General features: G+C 43.7%; 1 long non-coding RNA gene across 1 annotated transcript; it reads right to left on the bottom strand.

The window, feature by feature from the left end:
• Window positions 1-239: 239 nt before the first annotated feature.
• On the bottom strand, window positions 240-11,633 carry LOC129382672 (uncharacterized). The gene is made up of 4 exons (XR_008610710.1): window positions 11,566-11,633; window positions 5,194-5,277; window positions 2,560-2,712; window positions 240-366 (listed from the first exon to the last, which is right to left on the bottom strand). It is a non-coding gene; the product is annotated as an uncharacterized lncRNA (long non-coding RNA).
• Between the last annotated feature and the right edge of the window lie 750 nt (window positions 11,634-12,383).

Genomic DNA, 12,383 nt, shown 5'->3' on the forward strand with positions numbered 1-12,383 from the left:
CCTTAGCTATAATCATTTCTGGCCTGCCAGAAAAGCGACCTTGAGATTTTGACCTGTAGACCATTGTTACCAGGGCCGCTATCCGTAAATGCCTCGGTAGGGTTCAGGTAGATACATATTAGCAGAAATACGCTGTGTGCAAAGTAAAACTATGCACAATGTTTACAATATTTAGCCAGGTGACAACTCACGCAAGTGTTTTTCCGCCATGTTGGTTTTCATGAATCAAGGAGTCTGAATCCAGAAAAAAAAGTTTATTTTTGGCAAACCAGCGTTCTTAACCACCGTGCATTGACGATCTCAGGTTCTGAGCTGCTTCAAGGTCGACATCGCTTACGTACAGCGGGTAAGGCTTTGTACACTCTTCTGAAAATGTTATTAGAAAAGGAGATGAGATGAAAAGGAGATGAAAAGGAGATGTTGCAGGAACACTAGGGAAGTTAATGCGGCAAGCCATGGAACTTTTGACTGTAAATATATTATACAAGCTGTTTCACGAAACAAGAACCAAATTTTAAGATGCGGTGGTACAGCTTGAACGAATGACACCAAAGATGTTCTCAGTAGTCTTCAGATAGACTAATATTTTAAGTTCGATTTTTTAGTTTGTTACGTTAGTCTGGTGTGAGGTTAATATCGCTTCAACCTGACTTTTATTCTGTTTATTTGGTTTCGATCACTTACGTAACTCTTTTTCAGGGCGTGAACCATTAAAAAAAATTACGTAGCGGTGATCGCATGCCCTTGCATGCAAGGGCTATCAGCTCTTTTTCAACAGAACAAAGCCTACGTGCTCATCGCGAAATAAAAAAGCGAGCGGCCATAGCGTCGAGCGTAGAGCAGGAAATTTGTCTGGAAAACTGAAATTCGACACACTGCTACATGATAAGAATTAACGAAATCTGCACAGGTGGTCCGGCACCCTCGTCAGCTTTTTTTTGTTTGACTAGTGCGCGTGCAGGCTTTGTTCTTTATAAAAATGATACAAAACGCTGATATCGATCGAGATGCGCGATCACAGTGGTGTAATTTTTCTTTTCATACTTCGTAGCTTTTAGAAGAGCACCAAAAGACAAACTCGTGAAAGATAACATCCAGAAAACAACTTTACTGCGTATTCCAGAGCACGCTCTACAATTTATCAAATGCGAGTTATGCCCTCAAACGAATATTTGATATTTTGCAGAAATGGCGCTTAACTAATCAGTCTGCTCTTCGCAGTACCACAAATAGTGCGAGTAACGCAAGCTGACTGCAAACAAAATAATGGTGGGCCCTTTCATCTAACGTGCACCGTTCTACCTTTAAACTTTCATTTAAATAGGTGAAACACTTGGTTAAACGAATCAATGGTAACTTCCCATAAAATCAATACGCATTAGACCGGGATCAAAGCTTACGATGTAGAGGAATCGTTGTTCTAGGTTTTCTTGCATTTGAGGCTACTGCTCTGCTCGATTTTTCACAATGCTGGGGAGCACTAACCATAATTTTTATTAGCGGTTATTGGAAAAATGTTGCGTTATCTACATTTCATAACTTCGGGAAAAAATGAACTGTATCACTCACATTTAAAAACCAACGGCAACACAAGCTTCGATATGGGCGAAATGCGAAAACACCCGCGTACTTAGATTTAGGTGCACGTTAAAGAACCCCGGGTGGTCGAAATTTCCGGAGTCCTCCACTACGGCGTGCCTCATAATCAGTAAGTCGTTTTGGCACGTAAAACCCCATAATTAAATTATTTAAATTAATTAACACAAGCTTGCACCGTGTAAGTACGCCTAGTTTGCAATAATGCAGTCATAGAGGAGTCTCTGAGCAAAATGTGACGCTTGAAATACCAAGGGCAGCATCACCAAAAGTTCAGAATGAGAGACTTTTTTGACACTGAAGATCGAAAAAAAGAACTCCGCCTTTACCATTCGGCGGAGGCGAAACATGACCTAACTCTAAGCTCCTTGGAATGACCTCTAAGATTCCAAGGGTACGCCTGTGCAAACTCTGAGGCCACGTTGCTTCGTAGCGTAGATACCACGCGCACCACGGGGTGCTGCGATGTGCCCTCTTGCCACCAAGGCGCACAGAATACTGCGCGCCATGATTGTACTCTGGCTTTCTACAGGCGCGACGATGCGAACTAGTCCAAGCACCCAGCACCCGCTGCGCGCTGGACAATCTCGGCGTAGTATGCTGGGACTTACGTCATAGCGACACCATCAGATGCACGAATCATCTGCTGAGATGCTATTTAAAGGCCGATAACAAAAAAAAAACAAGAACTACTAAATTACCAGCTCTGCGGAATTACTCATATTGGTTCAGTTGTGTGTAATATTTATTAAAAATATTTGCTATAATGAAATACCCTAGTTAGACTTTTACGCTTTTGGCATCCTTCGAGGCACCAGGCCCTGATTTTTGCAAAACCCGATTGGTGCGCATTTTGAAGTACACTGTTTGCAACACGATAGCAGCAGAAGTGACAGTCATTCTTGACTACGGGCTAGCGCTGCCACAGCTGTCATTGTGATATACTAAATAACAGAGACTCACTTTCAAGCTTGCATCACCAGTTGGAGATCTCACTGTCCGCACATAGGTCGTGCGTGTACTTAGGCACCCCTACGCCGCAATATTTTTCAAACTGGTCCAGGCATTCTTGAGGAAGCGCATCTTTAGTGGTTTCTGCGGCCCACAATATGCACTCTGAAATTGTACATTAGCAATTGCCATAAGCTTGTCCACTTTCTGTGAAGTGCGTCTGCGCAAAAACATTCCCGCTTAACGAGTGTCTATAGGAGCATTGAAACAAGAAAGAAGTGACCATCCCCACTGGCAAAAGCGTACGATCATTTGTTCGCCTCCTTGATTTGGCAATCTTACAATTTCACACGCATTCCTCTCATGCGAATATGAAAGTTACAATCATTGCTATGTGAACGTTCGTTCATGACCGCTTCCAACTGCCACCATTGTCGGTGCCACGGGACCTACAGAGCCTTGATTAACCTTAGTTGTGGCTCTCTAGCGGTAGAGGAATTTATCGCCGGCTGTTCTGTCATGGTGTGACTGCGCTAGTTTATATTCCACAATGATATAGCACGCGCAAATAGACACGGAACAGAGCGCTTGTCCTTGACGTTTCTGTTTATATTCTGTGTCTAATCTCGCGCCGGTTTTATAATTATGTTTTGTCATGAGTGTATGGCTAGACGCCAAACGAAGTAAAATAAAGCAGGATATCCTGCATGACGGCCCAGAATGCATGAGAGAAGGGATTTTTCTGTCTTTGCCCAAGATCCTGGACACCCCATTTCTGACAATCATATACGAAGTCATTATTGTCCATCTCGTAAATTCGTTTATAGCATTACTTCTAAACGCGGTCTGCCGTGCCTTTGGCGCCTTCGCTAAAAATTTTTCAGTCACTTCCACCTACTTCCAGCCCTAAGAGCCAACCGCTACATTGTGTTGGAATAGGTAACGACAGTGAAACTCTTTGTTATAGTTGGGCCGCCTACTGAATCCTCATGCCCGTTTTATCCGCTGTACTCTCTGTAATTGTTGTTTACAAACTACTACTTTATGTCAGACTAGGTACTGCAGACAGATTCCTCGATTACTGGGTTAGAGCCAGTGCATGGCTCCTTTGCATCTTTGCATCATGGCTCCTTTGCACACGATCATTGTCTCTAGTAGAAGTGTAAGAGCCCGTGCGGTAATCACACTCTTATACGACGGATATAATGGCATTGGAAATACGAGCATTAAATTGGAGCCACTTCCATGCAAACACTTCACGCCTTCACACTAAAACTCACGTTAATTTTCATGAAAAGGCTACTTCAGGCACGCTCAATCTGCTTACAGAGCCGGTTTGGCCGTTTATGTCAGCAAAGCGACAATAACAAAAACCGTATCAATATATTTATATTATTAGGTAATCGCACATATTAAAATTTTAATGTTAAGACAGCCGTATTTCCAGGCTTCACTTTGTTCGATTTTCCTAGAGTGCTTCTTTTCTGAGATTTTTCATCATGACATTCGAACCTCACTCAGCTAATTTATCGTTCGGCGGTGTACAGCTCGGCTAAAGATCGGGCTCCCATGGTGACGCATTGGGATATTGCATGTGACATATCCTTTGCCAGTTGGGCGAAGTTTGATAACAGCTACCTTCTTGCTCTCTGCTGCTGAAAGCTCAAGATGACCCACTTTTTCTCTGTCCCTCACGCGCGCTGGGCGCAATCATTGAGGACAAAGCACGCGCACGTTTGCGGGCGACGCGAGAGCTCGCGCCATGCGCGTCTTGCGTTTGCCGCGCGTCGCGAGACATGGCGGTTGGAAGCTGCAAGACGCGCGCCGGTGCGCGTTCACCTGGCTCACTGCTTTCGCCTTGGTAGACATCGTTTCGTAATTTCGTGAGGCATCCAGAGCACCGATATTCGTACGGAGCAGATGCCTGTGCATGCGTATAGGCGCGCGGGCGTGAGCTTTCGTGCGCCTCGAAACGTATGCGTAGTTTGGGCTTCCGGCTGCGCGTTGTCGACATCCACGCGCCTTCGATAATACCTGAATGAGTGTCAAATACGATGGTGGGTACCTTGAAACACAAGCGCCTTTCATGAGAACGAAATAACGTGAAGTTGTCTTCAAATACTGTCATCTTAATGTTTAAAATGTATAGATATACCACAACTGGGACAGCAGAGACGTTATTCGATAAGCTTTCCATAATTATGGGCTTGATTAATAGTTCGCAAAAATTGTGTCTCCTTAAGCGCATAAACCGCTCATGCAAACAGATTTTGCGCAGATGGGATCCGCTTCTTATAAAACACTGCGCCAGTCTAACGACATATATATATATATATATATATATATATATATATATATATATATATATATATATATATATATATATATATATATATATATATATATATATATATAGCTTCTGTATACGGAAATGTACGTAGACCCTGTATATAGAACTGCATACAAACCCGGCATACATGCGCATACTATGCCTAAGAATTACGTTTGATGCAGGCCAACCCTGTAGTAAAAGAGGGAAATATCAACGCGAGAAAAGCATAAACACAAGTGCCGACACTTTTGATGGATGGAGATTTGTTGAACACATCGAGAATTGTCCGAAATGTATTCGTAGTCTATACTCACGACGTCCATGATAAGGCATGTCCAGGACTCCGCAGTTCTTGTAGTCAGTATAGTAAGTTTTCCCTTCTTCTGGTGTGGCATCGTCTGCCAGAGCAAGAAAAAAAGACGTGAGGCTGTAGTTGTTCTAGAAAGGGCCTGTTGCGTCGCTTTGCCTTGTCTCGTCTCCCAAGCACTGGCGCATACCCACAATGGGGGATTGGCCAAGAAGCAGGCGGTTTGCGGTATATTTAAAGTTGGAGCAAAACTGAACTTGAATAGTAGAGCGCGGGCGTAATGTGATTTAGAAGTTTACAAACAATGTGTATACTGTTAGGAATTCTCAGATAAAATAATTTAACAGACAGATATGAAATAATGGAGATCATTGATAATTTTAGGAATTCAGCAAGTTACACGTTTTGTCTCTCTAATGAAGTTGTAAACCGCTCGAAAAGCAGCCCTGTGGTGGATCCCAGTGAAGTCGCCCCAAAAGAAGGAATAATTGGTGAGGTTACCGATAGCCCAAGTTTTCCAAATCAGTTTTCTATGGGTTTTCCTTCTCTAGAATATCGGTGGCACGAAAGAAAGTATTGTTGAAGAGATTCAGGTACATTGCAAAAAAAAAAAAAAAAAACATGGAGGGGACACAGCGAGACCAGACCTGTGTAAGTAAAAATTTAGAGGCAGGATACGACATCTAAATTTTGTTAAGGAAATTTCCAGCTGCCTATAAGAATACCAGTTAGTATTCCACGGGAAACCAAGACCGTGGAATTCATAAGATGGTGTTGGATATTGAATATTGGAGAATATTGTGATATAGAGAAATTTCTGTACCTAGCCACGGTGAGATAAGCTGATGCAGCCAAAAAGGTATGACAGGGCCAATGAGAGGTGCTCGCGTGAGTGATTCAGCCATTTCATTCAAGTGAAAACCACGATGTCCCGGTATCCAAAGCAAACATACTTGCCATAAGTACGCAGTTACAATGGAACAAAAGGTTCACCGAATTCTTGAATTTGAAGATGCAGTAAGTGCTGCGCATACAGACAGCGAGTCAGTCACAATAGCGGCTAATGTGTCATTTTGAGGATGCTTTCGTAATGCTAATACAATCGCTAATAATTCTGCCTGAGTTATAGGTGTGAAAGCGGGAAGGCGAAGAGAGTAAGACAATTGAGGAGATTCAAAGCAGGTCGCCACTCCTGCCTTTTCACTGCACACAGAAGCGTCTGTAGCTATTGTGAGTGGCTAGATGGTGTAGGTGGTCCTGTAAGATAATAATTAAATGTCTTCTTGGTGAAAAATTTGCATGATTTGGGAAATATGTCCTCTAATTCAATTTTGAGGTTTGGTAAGGCATCATTTGAATGGTAAACCTGACGTCAGGACGCAATCAGTTGTTGTAACTGTGCTTTCAGAAATATTATCTGAGGGCTTATCTGAGGGCACGACACTCCGAAAACTCAGATGGTTCAGGGATGAATACATATTGCGTACGTCTTTTTTAAAAAGTAACAAAATTTTAAAGATGTCTGAACCATAAGCATGCGGAATCTGCAATATAGGGTGGCTATACAAGCTTCCTGATATAACACAGTGCGGGCAACGAATCTATGTAGCCCAAGGCATAATCGCACAGCTTCCCTTTTTAAAAGTATGAGAGGTTTATTTTTGCAGGAGCGACCGCCAGAAAACAATACGCAGCCGAATTCTAACATGGGCCAAACATACATCCTATATGCCATCACTGAGGTATCCCTGCGTAGTCCAGAGCGACGGCGGCAGAACCGGCAGAGCATAGCTACGGCAAGAGTTGCCTTTGTTTTAATATGTTCAATGTAATTGCGCCAAGTGAACTTGCCATCGTAAAAACACCAAAGTACTTGACTGCGTCAACTTGAGGAATGATTTCCTGGTGGCATTGTAGAGATATATGCAAATTTGCAGTTAACGGCAAGAGTAGTGCCACCCTTTTGCTAACATTTAACGACATGCATGACCCCTCTAACAATGCCTCCAGCATTCCTAAGTAATTCTGCAACGACTGGTGTAGTAAGTGTATATTAGTTGTGGATGTAAAAAATGCAATATTTTCTGTATAAGCATAAACATGTACTTCGGGAGACAGATGAATTGTACTTAACAAAACGCTAAATAAGATAGCCGGAAGAACAGAACACTGTGGTACACCTCTTCTCTGCTTGTGTTTAGCCGAAGAAATACCGCGTTGATAACAACAAAACTTCATTTCTCTCATAAATTCATAGATCCAAGCGCTTATATACTTCGGAAAATTCGTGGACTGTAGTTTATAGAAGAGAACACGATAATCTACAGAGTCGTATGCTTTTGCTAAATCTAGCGCCAACAAAGCTGCGTACTCTTGTTTGCGGCGAGCAAGTTCAGTGCGGCTCGCTAGATCTACATGGGCGCACCATTAGGAGTGCCCGGGACCAAATCCAATCTGAGAAGGACTGAGAAGTTGATCATTCTGCATAAAATTTGCTATACCGCCGTAAACAACTCTTTCTATTAATTTGACGACATCGGAACTAAGATAAATTGCTCTTATGTTGTCTAGCTCAAGTCGAGCTGTTTTTTTTTTCTTCAACAGCGCAATAATTTCAGTTACTCTTCGGTCTCTGTGAACCGAGGAAATTCTGAGAGGAAAATTTACTGTATTGAGCAGGCCCTTGGGCGCATAATCAAACAAAACGTTTAGCATTCCTGTTGTAACGCCATCTGGACTTGGGGCTGACGCCCATAATGATCCAATAATGCCCGCAAGCCCTATCGCAGCTACTTCTGCAAAGTCGTCGTCCCAGGGAGGTTTCGATAGTCCTATCGGCAATTTATGCGTGGAAGGTCATGCAAGTCCTTGAGCAATTTTCTTGACTGAGTCTGATAATTCTTTTCTTAATAGAATGATACATTCGATATTCACGGGCGCCTGTATAACTTTACGGGATCAAAGAAGTTATTTAAACAGTGTTTTTTTTAATTTCTAGACTTCGAAAGATATGATTAGTGCTTTCAATAATAATCGTCCTTAGCTTTTGAGACCATTCGCTTAAATGTAATAGCTATATATGTATAATCATGCCAATTGAAAGGGCATTAGTTATATAAAAGCTTTTCTATGCAGCTTTCTGACGTTTAAAATCTCGCTCGCAGTGAGAATCCTACCAGGAACAATATGATTCACCCTTAGTAGATGGTAGAACAAATTCAGCCTCATTCGATGATGCTTTTAGAATTGAACACGTTCATTGCTTTCATATTCATCGTCATGCCCTCGTGGGTGCATAAAGCTAATCTTAGCACATTTTTAATTTTGCATAATTAACAAATGTCCACACATGACTATGTAAATTAGTTAACGGCGTAATCAGTTCAAAAATTATAGGGAGGTGACCGCTGTGAGTACCGGAGTCAACAGTGTTCCAGGAGCTGACAGAAATGCTCGAGGTAACAAACGTAAGATCTAGTACAGATCGGGACTGAGCCAGAATGAAAGTGTGTACTCTCGAATTCAAACAATAGAAATGATTTGACGACGAAGTGTCCCTGCTCAGGTGGCTACTCATCGCTCCTGTCAAAACTTTCATCGCTCCTGTCAAAACTACGTTCCATACTTCAAGAGATTAGACCACAAGCCATCCGAGGACCCTCCGGACTTCTATGGCTGCATTCTACGACCTCGGCCATATAAACACAGCGTCGTCTATTGCTACAACTGTTTCCGACCTGGCCACATGCGCCGATCCTGTCCGTGTACAGCGCCAGATGAAGCTGTACTGCCCAGCACAGTGTCTTACCGATGTGGACTCTGCAAGACCGACGACCACCAGATCGCTTCCCCAACTTGTCGCACAAAGCAAAAGGCCACTCAGAAGGTTCATCGCGGGATTCATAAGCAATGGCCTTAGCATGCTGTCAGACGAATAAAGTTAAAGCTTGGCCGATTGGACAATGTTACCACTGTGGCCACTATGCATATGAGCTCTTCATTTGACTTGACATCGACCATAAGACAGATCGTCCGCGAAGAGCTGTACAGGCACAACGAGACAGCGCATCACCTGGCTGGTGCCTCCGACACCTCTTTGTCTCGAACCGCGGCTACTGCTCTACCTTGGAATGTATGGCAACCGTCAGTCAATGTTGCGGATTTATCAAAGTATCACGCACCGGCATAGAGAGGCAACTACTGTTCGGATACCCTATTTTAAGCTTGCTCTGGTTAGGCCCGTACTTCTGGTGATCCCGCGAGGGGCAATGCTGCGCGTTAGAACCCATTCATTGGTCCTAGGGGTGCTGAAATTGACTGTTCTGAAGACAGCCGCAGAGGCCGTCCGATTCCTGCATTCTACATCTGCAGCCTTCTTGGTCACTTATCGTGTTTTTGCCCTCATCGCTAAAGGCCTCGATATGATCAACTGGCTGTCCAAGTTCCCAAAACCCACTGGCCTTCCATGGCACAATCGTCTTCTAGCAGCAACTTTTGGCGAGTAAACCTGGAACCGTTCAGCTGTCTCCGACCGTATTCGTCGATTGCACCGGTCTCCTTCACCACGGCGTCGTTCAAGGCCACTTCTGTCGGAAAACTATCGAGCGCGGCTAATGGATGTAAGGTGGCTGGAGATTCATTGTTGAAAGATGTGCCTTCCATCTGTGTTTATGCGGAAGCACAAAGTGGAAGCCCTTGTTGATGGTGTCTCTATACTGGCGTTATTAGACACCGGTTCTGTAGTTCCTGTGATGAGCCTTACTTTAAAAGATTATTAGGACGCAAAGTGATATTTAAATGGTATCAAGAGGCAAAATTTTGTTGCCTGAGCTCATATACATTGCGGCCTGTTGGTTTTTGCACTGCGCAAGTGTCACTGGGCGGCAACGATTTCACGTCTTAATTGACAATGGTCCACCGATCCTCACATGATGTAATATTAGCTATTGGTTTCCTAAAGATGCGCGGTGCGACAGTTTATTGTTGAACAAGGGAGATGTGATGGAGTGGCGACATTTATTACGAGCTCATGCAAGATGCTCCAACCGAGAATGGTGCATTTCGTGCTTGTGAGGGCAGTCTCATTCCTGCTTTGTCAGCTTTGTGTGTTCCGGTGGGCTGCGCTAGTACCAATCCTCAGGCCTTCGACGCCGCAGTAGAGCCTGCGCATTTACTGCGCATGAACAAAATTCTTTTTCTGCCACATTGCGTTGTGTCTGTGGCTCAGCGGCGCTCTAAATTATGGATTGTCAACCCTCCAGCGAAAACGCACTGGTACCTGCTCGCATAAGGCTTGCTTCCTTCAAAGAACACAAGTCGACGCCAGTCGGTGTGCTCGCATATGTTGCACATAAACGAGTTGGCGTTTGTTCAGAAGACACAGATTCTGCTTGTAATCAGCAAGTCAATCACCATAGATGAGCTCCGTACATTAGCGAACGTTCTGACTAAGTACTTAAGGATCCTAACGCGCCGTCCATCCCCTCATCCGAAAGAAGGGGAAAATTCACACGGTACCGGCTCAGCCTGTTCCACAGAAACCCTCTCGAGTATTACCGCCAGAGCGAAAGATTATCGAAGAACAAGTTCACAAAACGTTACAGAAAGCAGTAATGCAGGAATCAACCACTCCTGGGGATCCTGCAGTTATACTTGTGAAGAAAAAAGACGGTATTTGGAAATTTTGTGTGGACTACCGCTGTCTCAATTCCATTAATAAGAAAGACGTTTAGTCTATGCTTTCAGTCGGCGTGCTAATTTTCTTCTGTTGGTTTGCTATCTTGGTACTCGCAAATCCAAATGCACCCGGTGGACAGAAAAAAAAAACGGCATTGATAAAGCCGGACGGCTGTTTTGAGTTCGACATCATGCTGTTTTGGCAGTGCAACGCACCCGCGGCTTCGAAATACATATGGACACCATTCTTCGAGGTCTTAAATGATATTTGCATGTGTTACTTAGACGACATTGTCATATTTGGAAACACTGTTCAAGAGCACAACATGCGCCTGGAAGTTGTCTTAGACTGCATGGAAAACGCCTGCCTAGTACTCATTTCTAAGAAATGTCACTTCGGTGAGCGCCGGACGTTGGTACGTGACCATGTTGTACACAAAGGTGGCATCAGGCTTGTCCCCACAAAACACAGTAGCTGCTCAAGCGCTTAAGCCTCCTTGGTTTTCTAAAGAGATTCGTAGCTTCCCTGACCTCTGCTCTCATTTGCGCCGATTTATCCCCGGTTTTGCTGATGTCGCCTATTCCCTTACTTGTCTTGTTCATAAGGACGCCGCTATTGGGTGGACTCACAAGTGCGACGCTTTTTTTCGTCGACTGAAAGAAATAATAAATTAGCGTATTCTAAAGCAACCAAAGTGCTTACCTGAGCCTTCCATGAACAGGAATGTGTCGGGGCTCTTTCCTTCGGCTATATAGAAGGCAATCGTTCTTCTGTAACATACATACAACGGCTGATGAGTAAACAGTACTTCTAGTGCTCAATTTTTTCATTGTTACTATTTCCTGCTAAATATTTAAAAGGATAACTGTTAACGGAACTTATTGCTGCAGTTCGCGGCGCAAAACTGCTTACGTAGAGGTTGCTCAGGAGAGCAATCACATATTATGTAGTTAAACACGACTAGCGCTTGTATTGCTCGTCATGTATCGCTGCGGTTGCTTTCAGTTCATCTGCGTCAATCACTAGGGCCACAATTTCACACATTTCGTTCTCATTAATCACATTTGCTCCCTGCCCTAGGACGACAGAGTACTTTTTACATGGGATTAGCCACGCAATCTCGTAAAGATCATTTATAAGGAGCATTTAGCTCGTAATAGATACCGCACCGTTAGCGCCATTTTGTGTTGCGGCTTTTTATTGACTTAGCATTAGGAGTATCCGAGAAGAAAAAAGTACACGCGTGTTAAGTGCGGCAAGTAGGTCACGTTGTATAAGTATAATAAATAAATAATTATAGGGTTTTACGTGCCAAAATCACTTTCTGATTATGAGGCACACCGTAGTGGAGGACTCCGGAAATTTCGACGACCTGTGGTTCTTTAACGTGCACCTAAATCTAAGTACACGGATGCTTTCGCCCCCATCGAAATGCGGCTGCCGTGGGCGAGATTCAATCCCGCGACTTCGTGTTCAGCAGCCCAACACCATAGCCACTGAGCAATCACGGCGGGTCACGT

Source organism: Dermacentor andersoni, chromosome 6, assembly GCF_023375885.2.
Source record: "Dermacentor andersoni chromosome 6, qqDerAnde1_hic_scaffold, whole genome shotgun sequence".
In the NCBI taxonomy this organism is placed as follows: domain Eukaryota; kingdom Metazoa; phylum Arthropoda; class Arachnida; order Ixodida; family Ixodidae; genus Dermacentor; species Dermacentor andersoni.